The sequence below is a fragment of the Chaetodon auriga genome, chromosome 5 (genome assembly GCF_051107435.1).
Source record: "Chaetodon auriga isolate fChaAug3 chromosome 5, fChaAug3.hap1, whole genome shotgun sequence".
Lineage (NCBI taxonomy): Eukaryota > Metazoa > Chordata > Actinopteri > Chaetodontiformes > Chaetodontidae > Chaetodon > Chaetodon auriga.
Window position 1 is genome coordinate 1,287,355 of NC_135078.1, and position 7,014 is coordinate 1,294,368.

Consider the following 7,014-nt stretch of genomic DNA (forward strand, 5'->3'; position numbering starts at 1 on the left):
TAACATGCAGCTGATTGGCCAAAAAAAGAACAGAAGTGCGTGAATAGCCAACGAAAGCCAGTATGCTAATTTACTGTTAAATCACAACACGACACGAGAACGTCTACTACAACAACCCAAATACAAAGTTTACGGTTTTAAGGCCCCCAATACTGTTATTTGAAACATGGAGTGGCTTCTTCATGATTTCAACTTACATATTCTGCAAAAAAAAGAAAACCACCAATTCAAATTAAAAAAAAAAAAAAAAAAAAAAAAAAAAATTTGTTTACATAACTTGTACCGGGCCGACTTGTTGCTGGTTTTCTCATGGCGGATCACATATGCTTCCTTTAGGGAAGATTATCTGGAAGCACTCAATAAATTTTGATTGCTATGCAGATGATACCCAGCCATATATATCAATGAAGCCAGAAGAAACCAGTCAGTTAACTAGCCTACAAGCATGTCTTCAGGACATAAAGATCTGAAGACATGCGAGATAAGACATGAGATGACCTGCAATTTTCTAATGCTAAACTTGGACAAAACTGAAATTATAGTACCAGGCCCTAAACATCTTAGAAACTCACTTTCTGATGACATAGTAGTTATGGAAGGCATTGCGCTGGCCTCCAGCACCACTGTAAAGAATCTGGGAGTTATCTTTCATCAGGACATGTCCTTTCACTCCCATGTAAAACAAATTTCAAGGACTGCCTTTTTTCACCTATGCAACATTGCAAAAATCAGGCATATTTTGTCTCAAAATGATGCAGAAAAACTAGTCCATGCATTCGTAACTTCCAGGCTGGATTATCGCAATTCCTTACTACCAGGCTGCCCAAATTTGTTGCTGAATATTCTCCAGTTCCTCCAGAACACTGCAGCACATGTTCTGACAAAAACAAGGAGCGGAGATCATATTTCTCCGATGTTAGCTGCTCTGCACTGGCTCCCTGTAAAGTTTAGAATAGAATTTAAAATTCTCTTCCTTACTTACAAATCCATAAATGGCCAGGCACCTTCTTATCCTAAAGAGTTCATAGTACCTTATTACCCCACTCGGACACTGCATTCCCAGAATGCAGGCCTACTTATGGTTCCTAAAGTCTCCAAAAGCAGAATAGGAGCCAGAACATTTAGCTATCAAGCTCCTCTCCTGTGGAACCATCTTCCAGTCTTTGTCCGGGAGGCGGACACTGTCTCTACATCTAAGAGTAGGCTTAAAACTTTCCTTTTTGATAAAGCTTATAGTTAGGGCTGGCTCAGGCTTGCACTGGACCAGCCCCTAGTTATGCTGCTATAGCATTAGACTGTGGGGGGACCTCCAAAGATACACCGAGCTCCTCTGTCCTTTCCCTCTCCATCTGCACGTTTTCATGTCCTACCACAGTGTGTTAAAAACTTAGCTTCTTCCCCGGAGTCTCTGTGCTTTATCGTCTCGCAGGTTCCCATGGATAGTGGCTGAATCTGGATTGTGGATTACAACTGCATCTCCTGCCATGGCCCTGCCTGACATCCACTGCAACTACTACTACTGTTATTGCATCCACTGTCATTGCTACTGTGATTACATTTCTGTCTGTCTGTCTCTCTGTCTCTGTCTGTATCTCTCTCGCTGACTGAATTTCTGTCTGTCTCACTCTCTCTCTCTTGCTCTCCCTCTCTCACCCAACCGGTCGAGGCAGATGGCCGCCCACCCAGAGCCTGGTTCTGCCTGAGGTTTCTGCCTGTTAAAAGGAAGTTTTTCCTCGCCACTGTCGCCAAGCGCTTGCTCATGAGGGAATTGTTGGGTCTCTGTAGATAAAAGAGCTCGGCCTGTACCCTCTATATGGAAAGTGTCCTAAGACAACTTTTGTTGTGATTTGGCACAATACAAATAAAATTGAATTCAATTCAATTGATCTTGCCATTTCAGTTTCCTTTAAGAGGGAAATGTTTGCAACAATTAAAAATTTTCCAGCACCATAGATAATTTGGAAGTTTAGGTAAAAAATAAGACTGAAGAAGCATTGCATTCATTGAAAACAATGCATTTCTAAGAGACAGTGTTTTCATAACCACACAGGTTTAAGCATAATGTTGTTGATGCTGATTACTCACTACACTACAAGAAATTGTTACGATCCTACAGACCTGTTTTTTCCCAGTGTGTCTTTTCCTTTTCCCCAGTGTTATTGTTGTCTGTCAGTTCTCCCTTCTCTGTTTAGCTGGGTGTTCACCTACACCCAGCCAGCTTCGCCTCCTCAGGTGCACACCTGATGCACATGATCCTGATTAGGCACAGTATAAAAGGGGAGAGTGAGAGTTCTCTCCTACCTGTTGCCGGATTTTCCTGAATCCCTGGCGGCATCTTTGTTTGTGCTTTGTGAGCACTATGCTACCCTATCTCTAAGTTGCTAATATTAACTGATTTTGGACTGCCACTTAAAGTTTGCTTTTTGTGCATGCCTTGCCTCAACCTGCTTCGTCGGTGCTTCCTTTGTTTCTCCCCATTGCTTTGGAGTGCGCCTTGTGTGAATTTTGCTGCCACTTATTGGTGTGTTTTCTGGTTCTCTGTTTTTGTTTAAAATGAATTGCATTATTTTCATTATTATCTCCATCTCTGGTCTGCACCTTTGGGTCCTAACAAAATTCTCAGGCGTAAGCCTAACAGAAATAAAAGTATCTTATTTCTACTTTAAAACAATGTGCAGCTGGTGTATTTTTCTCATTGCCAACAACTGCCATGAAACACAAAATCAACAATGAAATGAACATGTCTCAATACTTTTTTCAATGAGCTTTAAAAAAAAAAAAAAAAAAAATCAAAATATGAGCTCGGCAGCTTATGAACGAGCATCCAGCTGCTTTGCCTTCTAACTCAGCTGGAGACAATCTGCCAACACTCTAGTCAGCGTATGTCTAACTACTGGTTCCGTGACTGGAGCATCTTACCCAGTCAGCCATTTTTTCTCCTGGGTCTCTTTGTTGGAACAGTCTCCTCTTGCATCTCTGAAATATGAAATTAATTTGTGAATATATATAAATGCATGTATTTATTAGCAGTTAACTTGAAATGAATTTTTAATGATACATGTAATTTGTTTCTGACTTTATCGTCATACATACACAGCAAATCTGTGTTTTTTCATTTGTAGTTAAATGAGAAAGAGAAAGGAAGGGAGAAAAGCAAGGGAGATCGCCCAAACCTCGATTCACTTCCAATCTGCTCTGTGATCACCTATACTTTGTTTCAATGCAACCAAATTCATAATATAGTTGTTCTCATTTCCAGTTTTTGATACAAAAACATACTCAAAAATACAGTTTAGTGACAGTAACTGTGCTTTGAGATTGGCTTTACTGACATTTAAAATAAGTGACTATAGAGAGGGTTAGAAGCAAGAAGATATATTATTATATTATATAATTAATATACAATGTCTGATTAGCGATGTCTGGTTACACTTTCAAAGCAAAACTTGCTGAGAACAATTATAAACATGCAGTTAACATTGTGAAACAGTTGCACTTTTGTGAAAGCCAACAAAACTTCTTGGTTAGGTTTACAAAAACACCATGGTCTGTCTTAAAATAAGTACATTTGTTACATATGTACATCAAGTCATTACTTCGCTTAGAAAATAAATAAAAGATTTCATTTATTTTGTACATGACTCATGGACTAAATGGTGCTATGTACTGGTTGTCAGCTGGTGGTTTGTTTGTTTGTTTGTTGCTCTGCTTACTTTTTAACTTTGGACTACTTCAAACAACTGCTTGTGGCAATTGGATTACAAAATTGATTTTATGGTCTGCTTGTACTGTATTATTTACGCGTTTATGGACTATATTCGATCTTCGATCTGCATTGATTTTATCACACTGAAGCCTCCAACTGCTCTCCTGGGAAGTTACCTTGCGGTTACATTTTTTTTTATCACTGCCACCACTCACCTCTTCTCCTGACTGCTGTGGATGCCTTCAGCTAACTTGAAAAATCGCCGAACTCAAAGGTCAGATCTCCGATCTTTATCAGATCCAAGAGGAGTGGCTCCTGGACTCCTGACCCCCAAATGAACAAAGATAAGAAAAAGCTGTCTGTGCTGGTCTTGTTGGATCTCAGTGCTGCATTTAATGGTGTAGATCATAATAGTCTGCTGGACAGACTTGAACACGGTCTGGCCCAGTTCTTAAATGCTTCAGGTCTTATCTAACTGGTCGACAGTTCTATGTGGCCATGGATGACCACTCCTCTAATACAATAGACCTGACATGTGGGACCCAACTGGGATCTATTGTAAGCCCAATTGTTTCTAATGTTATTAGAAATCTAAAAAAATCACTCTAATATTTCGTTGGATGCCTTTAGCTTTGATTAAGCCACGCATTCGCTGTGGCATTGATTCGAGAAGCTTCTGCAATGTCACAAGATTTATTTCCATCCAGTGCTGCATAAATTTTTCACCAAGATCTTGTATTGATGATGGGAGAGTCAGAACACTGAGCAAAGCCTTCTCCAGCACATCCCAAAGACTCTCAATTAATAATGCGTTGGACAGTTCTTAACCCAATTTCCAGGTTCTGCACTCTCCATAGATGTTTTCTCTGCTTGATGCATGCGACTGATTTGACCCTTCTCAAACAGAGTGACACCACAACTATGATCTAAGAATTGAGAAGCTAGTCATTGCATCAGTTGGGGTTAAATAACTTGTTGTCAGCAGAAAGATAATCGGCCATGGAGTAATTATCCAATAGGAGGCTCCTACCTATTTGCTTAGTTAAATCCAGGTGGCGACTTTTTTTTGGCCAGACAGAGTATGTATGTATGTAAGCTCAAATGATTACAGTTCTATCAAAAACTTAATCACATGCATCTCAGACACCAGCTTGTGGATGACTCAGAGCTTCTTACAACTAAATCAAGACAAAACTACTACTACTGTCACACTCTTCTGTCTGGTGTGCCTAAGAAAGCTTTTGGTCAGTTACAACTCGTACAGAATGTAACAGTATGCACTCTGGTAAAAAAATAAATAAATAAAATAAAATAAAATGCATTTGTATACTGAGCATACTAAACTGTACTTGCATCCAGACAAATAAATGGTGTACTTAACTGGAACAACTAATTTTGTAGTTGTTACACTTAATAGTATTTAAGTTGGACTTTTGTCCAACTTAACTTATATTAAGTATACTTGCAATCACAATTAGCTATTTGGCAGACGTTTTTATCCAGAGCGACATACAAATGGCACAGCATCAGGGGCAGTTTTTGGGGTTCAGTATCTTGCCCAAGGATACTTCGGCATGTGGACTGCCGAGGGCAGGAATCGAACCACCAAACTCCTGATTGGTGGACGACTGCTCTACCTCTCGAGCCACAGCCACCCTACTTGACTGTGCTAATGTGAGACAATTATAAGTATGCTTAATATACTGCAAATACACTAATTATTTTATATTCTCTGATGTTAACTGAAATATATTTGAAATGCAATGTAAGTGCACATCAAATCTAACATTTACAGATTACAGATACATCTACATTTGGATACCTGCTACCAATTTGCATCAATATACTGCACTTTTAATGTACATGAAATGTACTATGAATGGATTACCATGTGATCTCATCATCAGAAGTACAAGAAGTACATGTACATTAGTATATCTAAATATAACTTGAGAATTTTCAGTACACTTTAAGTGTAACTTAAAAATCCTAAAATTAGGCTACTAGTGTATTTTTACATACTTCTTGAGTCACAGGGCTTTCAGTCTCTTGTCTGCTGCCATTTCCTTGTCATCTGTTCACTCTCACTCTCCTGGCCAGCCATGCCCACCTGTGCATTCACCTGATCCTCATTCCCAGTGAGCCCAGTATTTAAGCTGCTTTCCAACACTCACTCAGGGTCAGACTGTTCTTTGTATCTACGGAAGACTCTCTAGCATTGACTATTCGACTGACCTCTTGTTACTGAACTTGCCTGTCTTTGACTACGTCTGATCTCTGGTAAATACCTCAGCCTTCTGTCTCTGACCACAAGTCTTGCCGTGTACTTCTTGGATCTTTGTTTGCCTGTAACTGTTTGGTGTTTGGTTTGCCAAACATTTCAAGATACTCTGAATTCCATTGAAGAGACTGAACTGAGCCAATTTCCTCTGCTTCTTTAGTGTTTTGACTTATCAAATATATTGAGACTATAGTTCTGGACTGAACATTGAATTACATTGCTGCTTATCTGCCTCTGCAAAGCCCGAGATTAAAGACGGTAGAACTTATCTCCACATACCCACGTTATCTCCCTGCGCAGTGGTATTTATATCGTGCATCGCAGGTGGGCACGCAGTGCACTTGCTATTTTGGTAAACCAAGGCGCACAGAGGTACGCCAGGATGGGCATTGTGGCGCAGTAGGGGGAGGTGTCGGCAGGATCAGCCGGCGGATTTGGATTTTCGGTCCATTTCGGTAGAAGTGCGATTTTCGGTCCATTTTCGGTAGAAGTGCGCTGAAAGCTCGCCACCCCAGACCCGTTCAACTCCGTGCGCCAGCGGCGCGCCGCTGAGCAAGTGGATTTTCGTAAACCAGCGGAGTCGTGCGCCCACGTCACCAATACCTCACAGGCAGGCTTCCACAGTGTCTGGTATTTCACTGCGATCAATAATTAGCAACAGCCACGATTCAATGCAAATATCTGAGTCAGCACTTACAGTCAGACCTAAATTTATATATAAATTTATATATTTTGATCAGTATCTCATCTGACCACATCGCAAGCGCGTTCGGTACGCTTAATGGTCACTCAACCTGACTGAATGCACACAGGTGAAACAGGGATGCAAACTAATCAATTAACGTCGTTGTGCCAACCTGAAACAGCCGTGGCATCCTACAGAGCATATATACTGCATCTATCTCAGAGCACTCGAGAGACAGAGAGAGTCAGACACACAGAAAAAACGTGATGATCGTTGTCCCCTATTACCCACGTAATTTCATTCCAAATATAAATGTTATCATTGTAATGCTTAACGTTATCT

General features: G+C 40.4%; 1 pseudogene; it reads left to right on the forward strand.

The window, feature by feature from the left end:
- The first annotated feature begins 323 nt into the window (after positions 1-323).
- LOC143320594 (uncharacterized) lies at positions 324-1,786 on the forward strand (annotated as a pseudogene).
- The last annotated feature ends 5,228 nt before the right edge of the window (positions 1,787-7,014 follow it).